Source organism: Haliotis cracherodii, unplaced genomic scaffold, assembly GCF_022045235.1.
Source record: "Haliotis cracherodii isolate W230 unplaced genomic scaffold, xgHalCrac1.p SCAF_10, whole genome shotgun sequence".
In the NCBI taxonomy this organism is placed as follows: domain Eukaryota; kingdom Metazoa; phylum Mollusca; class Gastropoda; order Lepetellida; family Haliotidae; genus Haliotis; species Haliotis cracherodii.
In genome coordinates, this window is record NW_027266265.1 from 11,000,735 (window position 1) to 11,021,595 (window position 20,861).

At 35.1% G+C, this 20,861-nt stretch overlaps 1 protein-coding gene across 1 annotated transcript in view; it reads right to left on the minus strand.

Moving 5' to 3' along the window:
- The window catches only part of LOC139454056 (zinc finger protein 64-like), a 210,099-nt gene that overhangs the window by 105,423 nt on the left and 83,815 nt on the right, over positions 1-20,861 (minus strand). The gene's annotated exons all lie outside the window — the stretch shown is intronic.

Here is a 20,861-nt window from a genome sequence, read left to right on the forward strand (position 1 = left end):
GCATATTTTTATCTCTACAACCCACAAATCCAAATATTAAAGCCCAATGCAGCCTCATGGTCATGTTAAACGACGCCAGCACCTCTAGGCAAGAGGAAAACACAGACAATCACAGCAACAAAACAAATGAACATATCACAGTCACCTGATACATCAATTAGCACTGACAAGGACTTGATGCAGGCACTGATGAAGCAGACAGAAATGAAAGGGTGGGATTGTGGGGGTGGGGTATTAGCAGGGAAAGGGAGGGTTTGGGCACAGGATGGGGAGTGGGCAGGTGGAGGTCAGGTGACCGGAGGGAGATCTTGGGGATTACTTCGGAGTGGATGAGGGTGGTTATATCTGAGTGAAGTTCTGAAAGGGATGATGATTTTCTTAAGTATACAAACTCAAAACCAAATGTTCTTGGGATATTTTTCTTATTTATCAAGCCTAAGTAGAACTTCGACCTCCTCTTTGTTTCTGTCAAAATTTAAAGAGTACTGGTGTATGATTGGGATATAAATTGACTCTAAACCAACATTCACTCACTCACTCATTAACAGCCACACATCTTTCCATCAACAAAACGACAATCATACCACCAACCCAGCAATCAAATCTACCCAAACTAATGACCAACCAACCAACATTTTTCCATCAACCAAACAAGCTTCATCCAAACAACCTACCAAACAAATATACCCAATTATCAACAACCAACCAGCTGACACTCTACCACATACCCAAAAGCCAAACTTCATCCTACAAAATTACCCAACAACCCCATCAACAGAATCCAAAATGATGAAATTCCAGATTCCATAACAACATAGATGAATTAGAACAAGCTGAAGATGTGTCTGAAACTATAGCACTGGACCTAAGATCCCAACAGATAGTTGAATGACTTGAGGTGAGTGCTAACTAAATGTGTGTACATGTATCTATATGGAAGGGTGGGCATCAGGTAATAGTGAGTGAGTGAGTGAGTTGGGTTTAATGCCACTTTTAACATCATTCCAGTTATATCACGGAGAGTCAGCTTAATGTGGGAGGAAAGCCCGAAAGGATGCAGGTCTTAGATGTTTACCACTTCGGTGAAACCCAAGAGCACGGGTATGGTGCTGACAAACCTAGAAACATAATCGGGGTGAACCGGGATTCGAACCCACAATCATAGGTTTCTGGACAGCGAATCACGGCGCCTTAGACGACTGGGCCACCCGTGCCCCCTCAGGTAATAGACAGACATGGGGCAGGATAGGATTGCAGGGCAGCAGGGTATTATGATATGCCTGGGGTGGGATGGCTTGACATGTTGGTTGGTTGGTTCGTTTGTTTGTTGTTTAACGCCACACTCAGCAATGTTCCAGCTATATGACAGCAGTCTGTAAATAATAGAGTCTGGACCAGACAATCCAGTGATTAATATAATGAGCATCGATCCCCACAATGGGATCAATGACAGGCATCAACCAGGTCAGCGAGCCTGACCACCCGATTCAGTTAGTCGCCTTTTACGACAAGCATAGTCGCCTTTTACGGCAAGCATGGGTTGCTGAAGACCTATTCAACCCCGGATCTTTACGGGTCGGCGTGTCAGGAGTGGATATGGAAGAGATTAGGCTAGACCATTCACCATGAGTGACAGCTCAGCAATATTTAGTCAGACTTTCAGACAGGGGATTTCAACCCAAACTGACAGGTGACTTAATTACAGGTGTAAATGACAGGTATGTGGAACATGCAGCTGACACCTTTGTGTCATGGCCGTGATTTATTGCTGGTTATTATATTTATGAAATATGATCAGAATGGACAAAATGAAGAGGTAGGCTGGTTTTGGTTCAAGTCAGGAGCATCCAGGGAAATGAGATGGGATGGTGATTGAAGTCACACATATTTACTCTACCTGTCATGCGATAATTTGATTGATGCAGTCTGTTTGATATATAATAGCGCTGCTTTACAACAGCATGGACATGTTATAGTTAGGCTTCAAGTCCTTGTCTGGTTTTATGTTTTATTATGCTCAATAAACCATAGACCAATTATCTGACAAAACAGAGCTTCTGTTCGGCTGAAGCTTAATCTAGTTACTTTACACAATGCTATTATGTCGTCTAAGTATTTGAAAGGCAAAAACATTCCATCTTACTCAGTAAATAACATTTAAATAATAAATATGTTTTCTACTCAAGCAGCATCAATAGGATGAGATGGGCATTAATTTCTAATGATTTCAATAAATCATAATATTTTTTTAGAAATGAACAAGACACCGGTCACAGTCAGCAGTTGCAAAGACATCCATATCAGTAACATTTTAGCCAATGAGTACAATGAAGAATGGCGGTATGACTCAATGGTCACACACTCTCAACTAAACATGCCCTTGACCACTCAGTGGGTGTTACCGAAACCAAGATGGCTGCCATGTGAGATGCGAGCAGACGACAGGGATGGACAGACTCAGTGAGGCAGAGACAAGAGCAAGAGGAAACATCTTGGTGTGTTCTCTCTGCTCTCTCACACAACGTCTGATGAGGCAGCCACTCCATCACCGTAGTGCTGACACCATCTCTACATAGGCATAAGATGTAATTACCCTCACTATACTATAACTTGGGTCGCCATTTATCATAAATGTCAGTCGGTGGGCAAGGCCGGTCTCCACAGGCCATCTACATACCCAATCTGCCTTCCCACAAGATTAAGTTTCGATCAATCATCAAAACCCCGATTTATGAGCTCAATGACCAAATCGTCCATTTTCTCTAATGTTTCATATACCTAATCGCCAAGACCCTTTCCTCTATTAGCGAAGTAAATGGAGCTATTATTCATCTTTTATCATCAAGAAAAGCGTTTCATTTGCAGATTTTGCTATCTGTCTGATCCTTTGAAATAAAATACTATTTACCACATTACTGGCAATATGTGGTTCTGATCGTGAGAGAGCGTGTCGAAGCCTCCACTAACGATAGTACCGTAATTATTTCCTGCTCAGATTCATAACATAGGATAAACACCGAATAGACCCCTTGACCTTCCAAGGAAATGTCGTCTTTCAACAGAAACAGGAAATGATCAGGGGACAAGCCCTTAATAAACAGTTCATACAGGACTATTATAAGTTAGTGTCAGCTCTTATGGGCACTCATCATGCAATGTTATATGTGTTGATGATCCCAGCCAAATATCCCATAAATTTTTATATGGTCACAGTGCATTAGGACATGCCATTCCCCTAATCACTAGCTCCATATTAAATGGGTGGAATAAGTCGGTAACGAGGATGATACAAGTGAAAGTTAATCACAAATTAGTCGGTACAGGGTTAAACAAACAGCGTACCATCCCACAGAGCACTGCCGACAAATATATTGACGAATGAATCAAAATGTTTCCAAGGTCTGTAAAAATATTTGAAAATCTCTTAACGAGTGATTTGTAGAATAAACGCAGAATAAATGCCTGGAAGGGCTGTATTTAAGTTGTGTATCGGTATTATTTGCACGTCTGCCGCACATGAAAATGACTACACATAGTTATTATGGCAATAGGCAGGGTCTTCATTTTCTTGGATTACTTCAAAGCATGAAGTGAATATTTTTCCAATTTCCCAATAGCCAATTTTCGTCTTTAGCCCATATTCCGTTAGATTCCAATATTGAAAGGGAATCTTGAATTATTTGCTCAATCTGTCTCATCTGAAAATGGCACGCAAACTAACATTATTATCCCCGATATGATGAGCAAATTAAGATATGAGAATTATATTCCAATTACGAGGAGAAAATTGAAACTGTCTTAATACTGCTTAGGGAAATAGTATGTCATCAAGCTGTAATCCCTTCTGAAGTGCCATTGCTTCAATATTCCCCTTTCATAAAGTAATCCTAATATTTTGAGAGCTATCACACTACATGGTGTGTTGGCAGCCATTTTTCATAATTGGAACACGGTGCAAGCCCCACTTAACCTCGCGGGTCCATCTCAGTATATGAAAGAGTTTTATGAAGACGATTTTCCCATGTGACAGGTCTTTTAACTAGCATCATCTCATGACTACATTGGGTGACATTTTCCCTCAAACTAACAATTATTTCACATGATAGCTGTCTCATTGCAAATTTTATACCCTGAAGCGACAATGACCATTTTTATGGAGAATTAAAAAGCATAATCTGTGGCAGATGAAGATTCTATCATTTAAGATCCCAATAAAAGAGAAATTAAATACATGATGAGTGTTGCATGCCATTATTGAAAAAATCGATTCATAGATACAAGATAATTATTTTCTCGAAATGGGAAAAAAGGTTATGGGAATGATGATGCTTGGACAAAACTGATAACATGTGTTATTTGGGCAAAAAACTATCTGGGGCGAACCTAAACATTCTGACCAATATATAAATATGAAATATGAAATTAACACAAACTGCTGACTTACCATTATCATTACATCAAAAATCAGTAAATTTAATGATAAACATCTCAAAGACCTAAACCGTAGAAACCAAAAGATGCTGCAATATTGATTTGCCCACCAATATTTATCTCCGAGTATACCAGGGTATATGGCCACAATCTTTCACACTTTAATGTCTGGGTATACTGTGTGCCCATCAAGCTCAATCTCACACTATACCAAGATATTTCTGACTATATGCCTATCACTCTCTGTATAGTTCATTTCCAAAGTCTTCAACATTGTGAAACTATGTACAGTACATTTGTCCAATGAAAATGTACTTTTAAAATTGTGAAGCTATGTACAGTATATTTGTCCAATACAAAGGTGGATTTAACATTGTGAAACAATGTACAGTATATTTGTCCATTGTAAAGGTGAATTTAACACTGAGAAACTATGTACAGTACATTTGGCCAATGAAAAGGTGGATTCAACATTGTGAAACTATGCATAGTACATTTGTCCAAAAAAAAGGTGGATTTAACATTGCGAAACTATGCATAGTACATTTGTCCAAAAAAAAGGTGGATTTAACATTGCGAAACTATGTACAGTACTTTTTGCCAATGAAAAGGTGGATTCAACAAGGTGAAACTATGCATAGTACATTTGTCCAAAAAAAAGGTGGATTTAACATTGCGAAACTATGCATAGTATATTTGTCCATTGTAAAGGTGAATTTAACATTGTGAAACTATGTACAGTACTTTTTGCCAATGAAAAGGTGGATTCAACAAGGTGAAACTATGCATAGTACATTTGTCCATTGCAAAAGGTGGATTCAATATTGTGAGACTATGTACAGTATGTCTGTCCATTGTAAAGGTGGATTCAATATTGTGAGACTATGTACAGTATATTTGTTCATTGCAAAGGTGGATTCAATATTGTGAGACTATGTACAGTATATTTGTCCATTGCAAAGATGGATTCAGCATTGTAAAACTTAATATGGTGTACCATGCATTTGTCCAATACAATGGTGGATTCAACATTGTGAAACTATGTACAGTATATTTGTCCATTGCAAAGGTGGATTCAATATTGTGAGACTATGTACAGTATATTTGTTCATTGCAAAGATGGATTCAGCATTGTAAAACTTAATATGGTGTACCATACATTTGTCCAATACAATGGTGGATTCAACATTGTGAAACTATGTACAGTATATTTGTCCATTGCAAAGGTGGATTCAACATTGTGAAACTATGTACAGTATATTTGTCCATTGCAAAGGTTGATTCAACATTGTGAAACTATGTACAGTATATTTGTCCACTGCAAAGCTGGATTCAACATTGTGAAACTATGTACAGTATATTTGTCCATTGTAAAGGTTGATTCAACATTGTGAAACTATGTACAGTATATTTGTTGATTGCAAAGCTGGATTCAATATTGTGAAACTATGTACAGTATATTTGTCCATTGCAAAGCTGGATTCAACATTGTGAAACTATGTACAGTATATTTGTCCATAAAAAAGGTGGATTCAACATTGTGAAACTATGTACAGTATATTTGTCCATTGCAAAAGGTGGATTCAATATTGTGAGACTTTGTACAGTATATTTGTCCACTGCAAAGATGGATTCAGCATTGTAAAACATAATATGGTGTACCATACATTTGTCCAATACAATAGTGGATTCAACATTGTGAAACTATGTATAGTATATTTGTCCATTGCAAAGGTGGATTCAACATTGTGAAACTATGTACAGTATATTTATCCATTGTAAAGGTGGATTCAATATTGTGAAACTTTGTACAGTATATTTGTGAATTGCAATGTGGATTCAACATTGTAAAACTTAATTTGATGTACCATACATTTGTCCAATACAATAGTGGATTCAACATTGTGAAACTATTTATATTATATTTATCCATTGCAAAGGTCGATTCAACATTGTAAAACTTAATATGATGTACCATACATTTGTCCAATACAATGAAACTATGTACAGTATATTTGTCCATTGCAAAGGTTGATTCAACCGTTGTAATACTTAATATGATGTACCATACATTTGTCCAATACAATAGTGGATTCAACATTATGAAACTATGTACAGTATATTTGTCCATTGTAATGTGGATTCAACATTGTAAAACTTAATATGATATACCATACATTTGTCCAATACAATAGTGGATTCAACATTGTGAAACTATATATAGTATATTTGTCCATTGCAAAGGTTGATTCAACATTGTAAAACTTAATATGATGTACCATACATTTGTCCAATACAACATTGGATTCAACGTTGCAAAGGTGGATTCAGCATTGTAAAAATTAATATGATCTACCATACATTTGTCCAATGCAAAGGTGGATTCAACATTGTAAAACTATGTACAGTATATTTGCCCAATGCAAAGGTGGATTCAACATTGTGAAATTATGTACAGTATATTTGTCCATTGTAAAGGTGGATTCAACATTGTGAAACTAAGTACAGTAATTTGTCCAAAGCAATGGTGGACTAAAGTGATTCAATAGCGTGAAACTAAGCATGATGAACCAGTATGTTTGTCAACTGTAAAAGTGTTTTTGATATCAGGAAGCTGTATGTATGAATATCACATTTGCTCTTTCTTAAGCTGATTTCAATGTATGAAGTTTATTGCAGGCACAAGAGTCAATGTTAAAAATGTATTTAATATTGTGAAATGATGCATGGTAGATTTGTCACCTGTAAAGGTGATTTCAACATTGTTAAACAATACAGTCTGTCATATTCAAAAGTATTTTTCATCATGTATATACATGTACTGCATTTGTCCAGGTAAGTGATTTCAAAATTGTGAAACTCTGTACAGCATGCATGTCTAAGGGGCTATCTGAGATTTTATCATTAAATGGTTTGGCAGCAACAATTTGATATTCTAGGAGTTTAGAAGGGGGCATGGGATTTTTTTTTTTTTTTAAATTTGTCCAGAAAATGCTGGAAAAATATTTAGTCCAGCGTTTACAAAAAACGTATTATTGTTCACTGGACATGTTTGATGTCTTGTTGTCCCTAAAAACAATTTTAAGGCTTTTCCTTTTAAACAAAAACTACATGTCCTGCAGCAGGGACAGAAAACATATCAGGCTTTCCACAAAAATAACAAATGATCAGCCCCATATATACTACTTAAAAGAAGTTAAGGAACAACCAATTCATTCATTTTACTACAGTTAGTCTGTGATGGCATGATTAAGTTAACTTCTTTTGTGTAGTATGGTATATTGATTCTATTTTTATTGTGCTAACAGATATTAAGTTAAATTTACTTTTTAAAAATTACACTAAATGGAGGTAAAACCTCTTGAAAGTGTTAAATTTGTACTCAGAGAACCCCTTTAAAAAAGGGGATACAAATTATTTGATATTGATCTTCCTTTCTTATAAAATTCAAAATCAATCAGTAAATTATCAATAAAAGAGAAATAAGACAGAAAAAGAAAAAAAAATCTCAATCCTCCTTTTCACTGTTCATGGGGACTTTTTTCCAACTTGTGTATATTTTTTCCTCCAAATTAGCTATGTTCACATTTCCCTTAACAAGCACAAAGGGAGAAATTTGGTGGCACAATCCTGGTGTGACAACCATTTGCCTCTTGACCATCAAAGAAGTTCATCTGCCGATGAATTATTACTGAGCGAGAGACGGAAGTGAGTTCAACTAGCCAGCATAATTACATCAAAGAGGTCGCACATTGCAAACATGACTGAGAAGACCCTAGCCAAGTAATTTGACCAATCATAAACAAGCTGACAGACAGTTATTGTATCGCAAGGGTTCGAAATGGATCATTTTTTCCTTCAAAAAAAGTTATTTGTCCAAGTCCCTGGTGGAAAGACCTGAGCCCTTCGTCCCCTCAGTGTCTGCGGCAAGATCAACTTGTAATCGAAACTAATCCCTTCCCCGACTCAGGAAACCCATTTCGCTCACGTTATTTTCAACTAATTCCAGTGGTCTTTGAGCCTAAATCGCTTGCCGGCGACAGTAAAGACCTTATTGCGAGTCCAATTTTGCCAACATGCAAGAAGTTTTCATGTTGGTGCTATCATTATGTATGTTCCTCCATCCATCATGGGGAGGGCTGGCTGGGAGGGGGGAGGGGCAGTGATGCGGGGGGATGGGAGGCGGACAGTGCACGGGGAGTGGGGGGTGGATGGTCCACACATAATACAACTATTACACACAACTTTCACATGTTCCATCTTGACGCATCCGCGGATCCCACAATCCTTTAGTACAGACGGAGGGCTGGACAGTAACCATGGTAATGGATACGGTGCCACATTTGATGGGGCGATACTGCTATTTGCCTTTTACTTTATAAACACCTTTAAATCGGGTTTTTTTTCACGAAAATAGAGTTAACAATCAACTTGGCCTGGTGCAGTCCTATCTGTCTTAACCATGGGTTTGATAAGAAATTGAATGATTTTCAAGAAATTGAATGATTTTCAAGAAATTGAATGATTTTCAAGAAATTGAATGATTTTCAAGAAATTGATTGATTTTTCAAGAAATTGTTATTTCAGGTGAATTACCAGAAAATTTAACATTTAAAATGCAAAATAGGTGACACAGTATTGACTAACAAGTGACAAATAAATAACAAAAAACATAAATAAAAAAAATATCAGGAAATGAATCATCCTATAATAATGTATGTTTTGAAGTGTAATGATAAAATACATCCTTGCTTTAATATTGTAAGATGACAATAATGATAAGTGGCAGTTAGCTAGCCTAGTGGATACAGTGCTTACTCAACATACCTAAGGCACTGGTTGAATTCCCTTCTACAAACGGTGAAGCCTATTCTTGGTATGCACGACCATGATATGACTGGAATATCAACAAAACTCACTCACTCACTCACTCAATTCAACTATTAGTATTCCTGAGACTTATTCCTTCCAATTTTTCAAAATATTTTAAGATATCAAAAAAAAATTAAAAAGTTGAAAAAAAATAAAAAATATCATTTCATTTTAAAATATAAACATAAACAAAATATTTTTCTGTCCCCACAATTGGACATTAATATTGAAATCATAAGTATGCCTTTAACACTGTGCACATATTGGAAGCTACAGATTTAGCTACCAGCAATCACAGCAGATAATGCTGCGTAACTCGCACAGCCTGAACTTTCGACTTGATGAAATTTTTTAAAACAAATATATGCTCGAGAGACATGGTTAAAAGCTCGATGTAATAGACTTGGGAACTAACTAAGACTGAAATCAAAAGCTAAAAGCTCTGGGCAAATAGGGACTTAAAAGTCAGGAATAATTTATCTGCCACGAAATATTAGCAGTGTTATTGAAGAAATGTGAACATTTCGCAGCAAAAGAGCAGTGCGATGATTATGTGCAAATCACTGTGGAGAGCAAGGTTATAAGCCCACGGTGTCAAACACACGGCACTAAATCAAAATTCCATTAGAACACACACTAACAAAAATCGTCCTGAAAAAATTATTATTTGAAAATGGAAAAATAAGGAAAACCTTTTTGACTGAAGTGTTGCCTCTAATCGAACGCTGCCATGGATGGAAAATGAAATTGGCGAGAAAAGCGTTAATTTTCCAATAGTTCCTCTGGGACCAGTAAGCTGGGATGTATGACGTTCCATGGACAATGTGGCAAGATAGTATTATCTGAGAAAATGGTGAAACATTTCATGTAATATGCCTGGCACCCTTTAGACATTATCTCCCTTTCGTGTAGCCGCTTTTTGAAGTAACGTCCATTTATGTGTGCTCAGCATTAAAAGACGTGGACATAGGCTTGTGTTTTTGTTTGTAGCCGAAGTGCCGTCGGTGCCGTCGGTGATCGCACTCCTAGGTTGCAATGAAGCCCTGCCTCTGATGGGAAGTTAATTCATAAATTGATGACATGTTCTCAGGGCCCTAAGTGACAAACTTCCATGACACTAATTGACATATTCATACTTTGCACCCTCGCCCAGCGCAAAAATTAAATTAACCCGATGCATGAGCCCTCCTAATGATTGCTTCATCTGTTAAATTTTGTAAAAAATGTGAATTGGAAGTGTCACCCCCATTGTCGGGCGTTCCTGTATGCATGAATTCTCCACAATAGACACACAGCCTCCAGGCCTCTCAAAAAACTTGCAGCCATGGCCGTAACAAGAAAGTAGTGTCACTAATATAATTTAGTATGTGCTTAGGCCAGAGAGGCGAATATGTCTTCCTAATTCAATACACAAAAATTGATGCATAATTTATAAATAATTGGAAAGGCATCGGCAGTGCTGGCTAAAACGAGCAGAAATATTGAATTTCCAAGTTGCAATTACCACTTTACCTATGATAAATTGTAGGATGGAACACCATGATAGAGGCCAGACTCGGGTCAAGGCAGATTTACACACTTCATCGGCAACATCGGCCAAACATCGACTGCTTCGTTAGTCGCGAGCTCTCACCCATACATACGATCGCTGGACCTGCAGTTTACGATGCCAACACTGTTCCACATTTTCATCATAATCACTGAGAAGCCTCAAAAATACTACATGGCTTCTTTCGATATTGGGTCCATAATAGAAACCATGCCTTTAGCTGTGACATTTTTCAGCAAGAAACAACTAACGAAATTTGCTTGATGGTTCCGATGTAATCGTTGGCTGTTTTTTTTCGTTCGTGCTTTGTTTCAGTTCATGTCAATCCTCTGAAGAATAAATCATCGATGCAATCTTATTGAATAAGGCTGACAATTTTTCACAATTTTACGTTTTTATATTTAACATGAAATCTGGGCTATCTGATGTTCTCGGAGACATGGCATGGAGGCAGATGACATCAGAAATGCCAAAATGAGGCTTTGTTTTCGTCAGAGCTGTTAAGGCCGGACCAAGATTGATGGCCAAGAAGCAGGGGCCAATTGAGTTATGGTGCCATACATCATGTTTAGCGTTATTCACGTGATAAAACATATTCTAACATTAGTTTGCGTGCCTATTTCTCTATGACGAGACATACAAGTGAAGGTTTCTGCTAGATCAAGAAGTTTGCGACATTAGTGATAGCTGTCGTGTTAGAACATGAGCGTTGTGTTGTAGACAGAACACATCTAGGCACAACAACACACACCATCTCCATGTATTATTGGAATGATTAATTACCATGCCAGGACATACACATATATGCCACTTGCTCACAGCAGGCTAAGTCTATAAGGAAAACTCAAGGTATAGGTCTTTCAACATTTTCCTACATTTCGAGGTGAAGGCATGTGATTATATGCAATTTGACAATATTCCTTGATGTCAAAATGAAGGCATTCAAAGCCAGATTGTTCAATATATGCTATAATGTTTTAGAGATCTCTTCGTATGACAAAGTGAATTCTTGTCAATGTATGCTATATTGTTTTAGATATCTCTCTGTATGTTAAAGTGAATTCATGTCAGTGTATGCAATATTGTTTAACAGATCTTTTCGTATGTTAAAGTGAGTTCAGGTCAGTGTATGCAATATTGTTTTACAGATCTCTCCATATGAATTCATGTCAGTGTTTGCAATATTGTTTTACAGATCTCTCCATATGTCAAAGTGAATTCATGTCAATATTTGCAATATTGTTTCAGAGATCTCTCCATATGAATTCATGTCAGTGTTTGCAATATTGTTTTACAGATCTCTCCATATGTCAAAGTGAATTCATGTCAATATTTGCAATATTGTTTCAGAGATCTCTCCATATGAATTCATGTCAGTGTTTGCAATATTGTTTTACAGATCCCTCCGTATGAATTCATGTCAGTGTATGCAATATTGTTTTACAGATCTCTCTGTAAGTCAAAGTGAATTCATGTCGGCTTATGCAATATTATTTAAGAGATCCCTCCGAATGTCAAAGTGAATTCATGTCAGTGTATGCAATATTGTTTTAGAGATCTCTCCGTATGAATTCATGTCAGTGTTAGCAATATTGTTTTAGAAATCTCTCTTTAAGTTAAAGTGAATTCATGTCAGTGTATGCAATATTGTTTTAGAGATCTCTCCGTATGAATTCATGTCAGTGTTTGCAATATTGTTTTAGAAATCTCTCTTTAAGTTAAAGTGAATTCATGTCAGTGTTTGCAATATTGTTTAAGAGATCTCTCCATATGTCAAAATGAATTCATGTCAGTGTATGCAATATTGTTTTAGAGATCTCTCCGTATGTCAAAGTGAATTCATGTCAGTGTATGCAATATTGTTTAAGAGATCTTTTCGTATGTCAAAGTGAATTCATGTCAGTGTATGCAATATTGTTTTAGAGATCTCTCCATATGAATTCATGTCAGTGTATGCAATATTGTTTTAGAGATCTCTCCGTGTGAATTCATGTCAATGTATGCAGTATTGTTTTAGAGTTCTCTCTGTATGAATTCATGTCAGTGTATGCAGTATTGTTTTAGAGATCTCTCTGTATGAATTCATGTCAGTGTATGCAATATTGTTTTAGAGATCTCACCGTATGAATTCATGTCAGTGTATGCAGTATTGTTTGAGAGATCTCTCTGTATGAATTCATGTCAGTGTATGCAGTATTGTCTTAGAGATCACTCCGTATGAATTCATGTCAGTGTATGCAGTATTGTTTTAGAGATCTCACTGTATGAATTCATGTCAGTGTATGCAGTATTGTTTTAGAGATCTCTCTGCATGAATTCATGTCAGTGTATGCAGTATTGTTTTAGAGATCTCTCCATATGAATTCATGTCAGTGTATGCAGTATTGTTTTAGAGATCTCTCCGTATGAATTCATGTCAGTGTATGCAGTATTGTTTTAGAGATCTCACTGTATGAATTCATGTCAGTGTATGCAGTATTGTTTTAGAGATCTCTCTGTATGAATTCATGTCAGTGTATGCAGTATTGTTTTAGAGATCTCTCTGTATGAATTCATTTCAGTGTATGCAGTATTGTTTTAGAGATCTCTCTGTATGAATTCATGTCAGTGTATGCAGTATTGTTTTAGAGTTCTCTCTGTATGAATTCATGTCAGTGTATGCAGTATTGTTTTAGAGACCTCTCTGTATGAATTCATGTCAGTGTATGCAGTACTGTTTTAGAGATTGGACTGTATGTCCTCATCAGCATCACATCATCAACATCCTCATCATCATGCTTCCACCATCATCCTCATTTGCATCAACATTATCATCATGCTCAACAATCACATCATCATTCTTACCACTATCATCATCATCATCATCATTGACATCAGCAGCAGCAGCAGCAGCAACAGCAGCAACATTGACATCATCATCGTCATAATCATCATAACCGCCCACACAGCCTCAGCTTGCAACAGTTACCATAACACACTTTTTAAAACAAAAAACAAATACAAATATACCAAAACACTACAAATATGAACCTATCTCTCTCATAGTAAACAATTTTCACAGTCAACCCTCAACAGAGACAAATATCAGAAAACATGGATCCTCTTGCCATGTCTCCGCTCCAAAGTATGCCTGATGCTCCTCTACTAAAATACAGGCCATAACGAGCAATTAAAATAAAGCTCTTTTTGTTTTTTGTCTCGCAATCTAACACCAGATTTGGTTAAGTCACCGGATGCTACTGTCTGGTTGGGAAGATCAATACCAACACTTTATGTAGAAAAACATTCCCCGAATCAAAGACAAGCTCCAAATTAGGACTGAAGCTCTTGTTTCATGTCAATGCTTGTCTGGAGAAACAATTCTCTACTAATTTACATACATGGAGTTTATAAATATACATATTCAGAGTAACAAAATATGCTACTTGATTATGAAAATGTATTTTGAATTAAAAATGTCTCATTTTAAAATTGAGAATATATATAATGTACATGAGCTATTTGAATAACTCATCCATAGTATGACAATCCTTGGTACAGCTGTCCGAAATGGAGGCTACACTTAACATACACCATGCTAGCTTTGTGGTTAGTACTTGTATCAATATTGTTGGTAAAATATCAACAAACGATATAATTATATATTTGTATACATTTACACATAAATGTATGTTTTGTACATTTCATGAAGGGGGAGATGCATACCTCTGATGCCCTGCTCCCTGTACCCTCTGGATCAACACAGGATAATTCAAATGACATTTTGTCTGAGTTTAACTGATAAGATATTGATTAATGTATTGGACTTTACATGGTTTATATGATAATTTAGCTACATATATTGTGGATCATGATATCCATATCACAATATTTTATTATCATCATCATCATCACATTAAATAAACTACATAAACTCATGTATCCAAATATCTCTGAACATTATAAGTTTAACACGAGATAAATATAGAACTATAGAACAGAATGTCAAGAAATTCAAGATTGACAGAATACAAAATAATTCGTGAAATAGTTCCTCAATGTAACCAGAAACTATAGAGACAATATGTCTCCATACATTATTTTGTCCCCTTGAAAAACAAATGTTTTTTAACACTTTAAGCACTATTTTCCCAAGGACAGTTTACGCCTATGCACCATCAAGGCAGTTCTAACAACAGGTAAACTAATATGGCTAAAAACACACGTCTACATAAAAACTCCAATATTTCCCCTCAATGGAGACAAGAATGACAGTGAGGTAGTTTATTTGATATCCTGTTGCTGCGATGGGTCCCCTTCTCTACATTCACACTCAAAAATTTTAAGACATTGCAACTTTGAACTTACAAACTACCAGAAATAATAGCAGTTCATTTTACTGTTGACCTCAAATATTGAATTGAGGGCTGGTGAGACAATGGGCTAGTAGTATTCAATAGGGCTAAGCTTTGCAATCGAGACACAGGACATTGTCAAACAATCGTGGCTCACAATTCCCTTTCAATATCGCCATTAATTACCATTGTTTGGGTTAACACAACCGATCACTTGCCCCATTCTACAAATTTTTTTATCTTCTGGAATGTTGAGGTGTAACGTTGTATGTAACATCTTTTTTCATTTATTTTTAATGAAAAGAAAATAGTTGTGTATAAAATAAAAATGAAATTATTTAATTCTAAAATATTTTCAGAGTGAATTTGTAAATGACAATTACAAATCTTCACAATTATTGTTATCATCAAATTTGATAGAGATTCACAAATCCATATGAATGATATAGTCAGAATCGTACAATGGACTCAATTAGTGGAGATTTCTTATGATTATAGAAAGGGTTTTGACGTTTTATTTACAATGCTGATATTGCAAACAAAAGCTTTAAACTGAAATAATTTTCTCAGAACATAAATGTTTTCAGAATGTCATCTGTTACATCAAGTCATCTTGATAACTGTCAATGTTTCATAAAAGAAACAAGTCCCAATCTACTGGTCAGCTCCATGAGCCAGTGATGAGGACTATAGGAACAAGGTGATTCTGACGCCAATGTCATTAATTATCACCTAACGAGCCTAAAATCAAAATGTCCATTTATCAACAAGAAACTTTTACAATTTTGAAAACTGGCTTCTGGAATTAGAGCCAAACAGTACCCCTGGGCTTAAAGTGATGGCAATTTGAAAGTCTAAAATAGCCTGACCAAAATTTGACAGTGAAATTAACCCCGGCTAACAGTAAGGATTAGCGTTAGTATTCCCCAGTCATAAGCATCTTCATCTTGTTGTACAGGCTGTCGATACACCCACTATTTTCCACACTACAAGTCATTTAGTTTGTCAATGTACATACAGATAGAACCTTAATTTCTCCTCCGAAACCTTTTAATACATATTCCCCAGGGAGGGAAACTTGGATGATGCAGCTAATTGTCAAATCAATGCACGAATCACACAGCATCTGTAGCTAAAACTAACTACAGCAAAACAGTCCAGTTTAATTGCTGCCTATTTGGCTTGTCTTTGAAGTAAGCGAGCTGGTGTGGCTTGCAGAAGACTTCTGATGCTTGTCCGTTTCTTAGTTTTCATTATATCGCGCAGTATAATTAATTCCTGCAAGACAAGGAGCTCCTTTAATTGACTTTTATAATTAAAGGAAAAGCAAATCTGTGGCTGTCCAAAAACTATCAATAAATGTCATTTCAAATAACATGACATTTTCTTATTTGGAAAATAACAGATTATTTATTAACTTCGCAGATGCAGTTAATTTATATTCAAATTATTTTCTTTCCACTTGAAACTCAAAAATAAATGGTACTAATGTCATGTGAAGATTAATGAATATTTTCCCTTTTTGACAATAACAGATAACAAATGACTATTTTTCATATCTCAGAAATTGAACACATTTTTCAAAAACCTTCTGTCCTGATGATATTTAATTAAAAATGTATCAGTCCATCAAGCATGCTTACATCATTAATGATGGATCCAAAAGACATCCAGTAAAAATATGAATATTATACTTTAAATATTATCATGCTGTATACCCTGGGGGGTTTAAGGTGTGATTTTTACTGGCAAGTTTGTATGATGAAGTGGTGATTTGAGGGATATGCTGAATTTGGTCAGTATTTGTAACAATAACAAAATGTGTTTTATTGCTTCAATATCATATCCAACTTATTATTATACTAGTATTCTCTTTAATAATTAATCAATGAATATACCATATACCCCGGTACTTGTACAGCAGAAATATGAACGGTGCTCTTCTACTGTGTCAGAATAAATAGGTGTTGCACCTAACAGTCAGAACACTTATTCAATTTGAAGAAAACCAACATTTTAAGATACATTAATAATATTTTTAAATACTTTTGATAATATTACCTAACACAATACGACTTTTTTTTAATTAAGAATAGAAACAAATGCTTGTTTCTTATCATGAATATTATTTTATGACATTTACGAAACATATTATCAGGAAACAGATACCTATTATAACTAAATCAATGCTTTGGTGATTTCAATCTCGCCCAACATAATATGCGATCATAAAGTACCGAAATATGAGTATCGACTACTTCTGAAAGTAACGGTTATAACATACTAGTTATAACATACCGGTTATAACCCCGACGATTAAGTCCATGAGGGACCAGACCAGCAGCAGGTTGGGATCTTTCAATCTTTCCCAGTTACATCATACATAAGTTTGTAATTTCACCACCAGTAGAACGTGAAAGAAATTAAGAAAAGCAGGTGGCCTTTGTTCTAGGGTAATCTACAAAGGCAGAACAAAATTGTTTTTAGAAATGATAGACTTGACTAACATCCGACACGAATATATTTTCTGGCACATATGTATGAACCACCACATGATATTGTTCAATATACTGTGAACAGCTGGTTTGTGGTATGGCTGCAGTGTCAAAGCTGTCATTAAAACAGTTTCTTCTTCAAGTGTTAACATCTTATATATAGAATCTGCATATGTTATCACAATATAAGTACTAAATTTGAGATAACTGTCTTTGATGATACTTCAAACAGAATGATTATTTTCAAATATAATATTTCATATTTTGAATTTGTATATATTTATATTGAAATTTCATAATTTTTCAACTGTATAGTACCATAGTGATTTGTTCATTCAAGATGTGTTTGAGAGACCCTCGGTGGTACATTGACAGATTTAATAGATGGTGGTATATTTATGTGGGTTCTTGTTGAAAAGGTCATCTAATGTCAGCCCTATAGCCAGGTGTGTGTCCTATCTCCCAGCTTGTTAGAGTGAGTGAGTGAGTGAGTGAGTGGATGCCTGTGTTACAGCCATGACATCATACCATCTTCATAAACACCAGCACTTAGGTACAAGTGCGCTTTAACACTTAAACTGTTTATCACAGACATTTATTCAAAGACAAAATCAACTCAAACTATTTTGAGAATATCGTGACTGTTTTCAAATCACAAAATACAATCTCCTCCTAGTTTTTTCAGATTAAAAATGCATTGGTGTTTAATTAGGCTGAAAATGGCTCCCATAGGATTAAACGTTTTAAGATTAAATTTAACCAAATTCAAACCTGCCTTGCAAGCTGATACGGTGGTATGTACTGCACTTTTGATGGGAGAGATGTGAGTTTCAGTTTGCCCCCCATACACTTTAAAACAACATCAAACTACAATGATCAACCTTGACAAGTGTTTCGTTGTTTATACAGATCGGTAGAAAACTAAACAACCTGTAAAACTATTGGGTCCTGAGTTGCAAAAGGATTCTGACATGATGATATATGTCGTATACAATTCTTGCCTAATCATCCAGATAAAATATAGGCTTCAAGGATAACTACAGATTCAATGTAAGATTGATGCATAAGTATACGATAAGATAAAAGATTCATACATAATTATTAAATACACATGAGAGAGGTATGAAGAATTATTATATTATCATGATAAAAATAAAGGATATTTAATATTTTTATCATTATGGATGATTTATAATTTCAAATTTTGTGTTCATTACAATTACAAACATTTGCTGCATGGTATATATTAAGTGTGGCCTCCATTCCAAAAAGCTGTATCAGCGATTGTCATAAAATTTTCATGATGAGTTATTCAAAATAGTATATATGTATTTCTGTGTTCATATCAAGATAATCAATTTATTTTTAACTCAGTCAATATGTTTACAGTTTTTTTACCTTTAAGTCCATTTAGTATTTTCTTGACCATAACATCAATTAACAATTTATCCTAATCCTGGTATTTCTGCAATGTTCTTTCTCTGCCTTTTTTTGCTGTTAAGTCAAGTTGGCAGAGACTTGCATGGGCTTCACATTTTGTTTTGATCATCAGCTTTAAGCTGCATGATATTAGACACAGAAAACATGTGTCAAACGCATCTGGACAATCTTGGAATGAACACAGAAATTTGAATGATAAATCAACCATAATGATAAAAATATGAAATATTCTTTATTTTTATCATGAATATCTAAAGTTATTTTTACCTGTGTATCTGATAATTATGTGTGAATCTTATATTGTATCTTATACTTGTACATTAATCTTACATTATATCTATAGTTATGCTTGCAGCCTATATTTTATCTGCATAATTATGCAAAAATTGTTTATCTCATATATTATGTGAGAATCCTATATCTTATGTATGTAACAAAATGCAATAACTCGGGATATTATCTAAATAATTATGCAAAATTTGTGAAGGTCATATATTATGTGAGAACCCTGTATCTTATGTATGTAACAAAATGCAAGAACTCTATATATTATCTGAATAGTTATGCAGGATCCAATTATATTATTAATATAATTATCCAAGAAAATCATATGGTTATGAAAGAAACAACTCTTTTAGTGTTGAAGATCATTTCATGAGATATATGGATGGTGTTAAACTGAAACAATTAGTATACACTTTCCTGTATGGGGTTTCATCAGTAGGATTATATATTCAAGACTATTGTCAAGTCTTGATGAAACGTGTATAAAAACAACCTAACTAATTCATACCACATGCTGTATTTCCAGATTAAACCTAAGAAAGAGACTAAGTAAAACAATATATCAGAAATGGAAACTATCATTCCGATAGCATACAAACGTTTAGCGGTTTTCATTTTACCTTGTATCTATCTGCCTGACATGTGTTATCAAAGTGAACACTTGTCATAAATAATTTACGCAATCGAAAAAGTGAAATTAGTAACTCCTGATTTGACTGATTTGTGTAATGTAAAACCTTTATAAATCAACATTTTTCTCAGTTATTGAAAAATTCTGTCATAATGAATAATACAAAGGAATAATAAACAGCGATACATAGCAAACATGATAATGGCAGCACAAAATGTAATGTTGAGTACAATGTACAAAAACCTTTAATTATTCATGCAATAATTTCCTAGTCGTAAGGCTATCTATGCTGACAATGTGTCTCAGAGTGTTTGGAATTTTTATCATGCAGTGCACAGGCCGGTACAATACAGACACCACACTGGTACCTAATTGTAAATCATGTTGAAAGTTTTCTTGTGAATGTACAAGTGCAGGCTAGTTTTACACCAACACAAATCAATTATCTTCAGCAATAACCCATGCTCTTCTCGCAGGCACAGGTGTCTGTACAATCAATTATTCATAAATATATCAAATATCCAAATAAGTTATTAATTTTACATTTGAAAATTTATTTTATTCTAATTAACGGAATCATCTCTCATTTTAGCTCTCTCTGTTCAAAGTCTCACTGGTTTTGATTATTAATATGAATTATTAACAAAATACCAAAACATAATAATCTGTGAAATTCCATGTTTTGAGTCTTGTTACAAATAAAGAAATATCTGTCATCATTTGAGAAGCATGTGACTTGCATCCCAGACAGGTTTGTCAAAATGTGGCTGTCTGAATGATACAAAGATTTTCATTCCAGGATTATCATAACCAAATCCAACGAT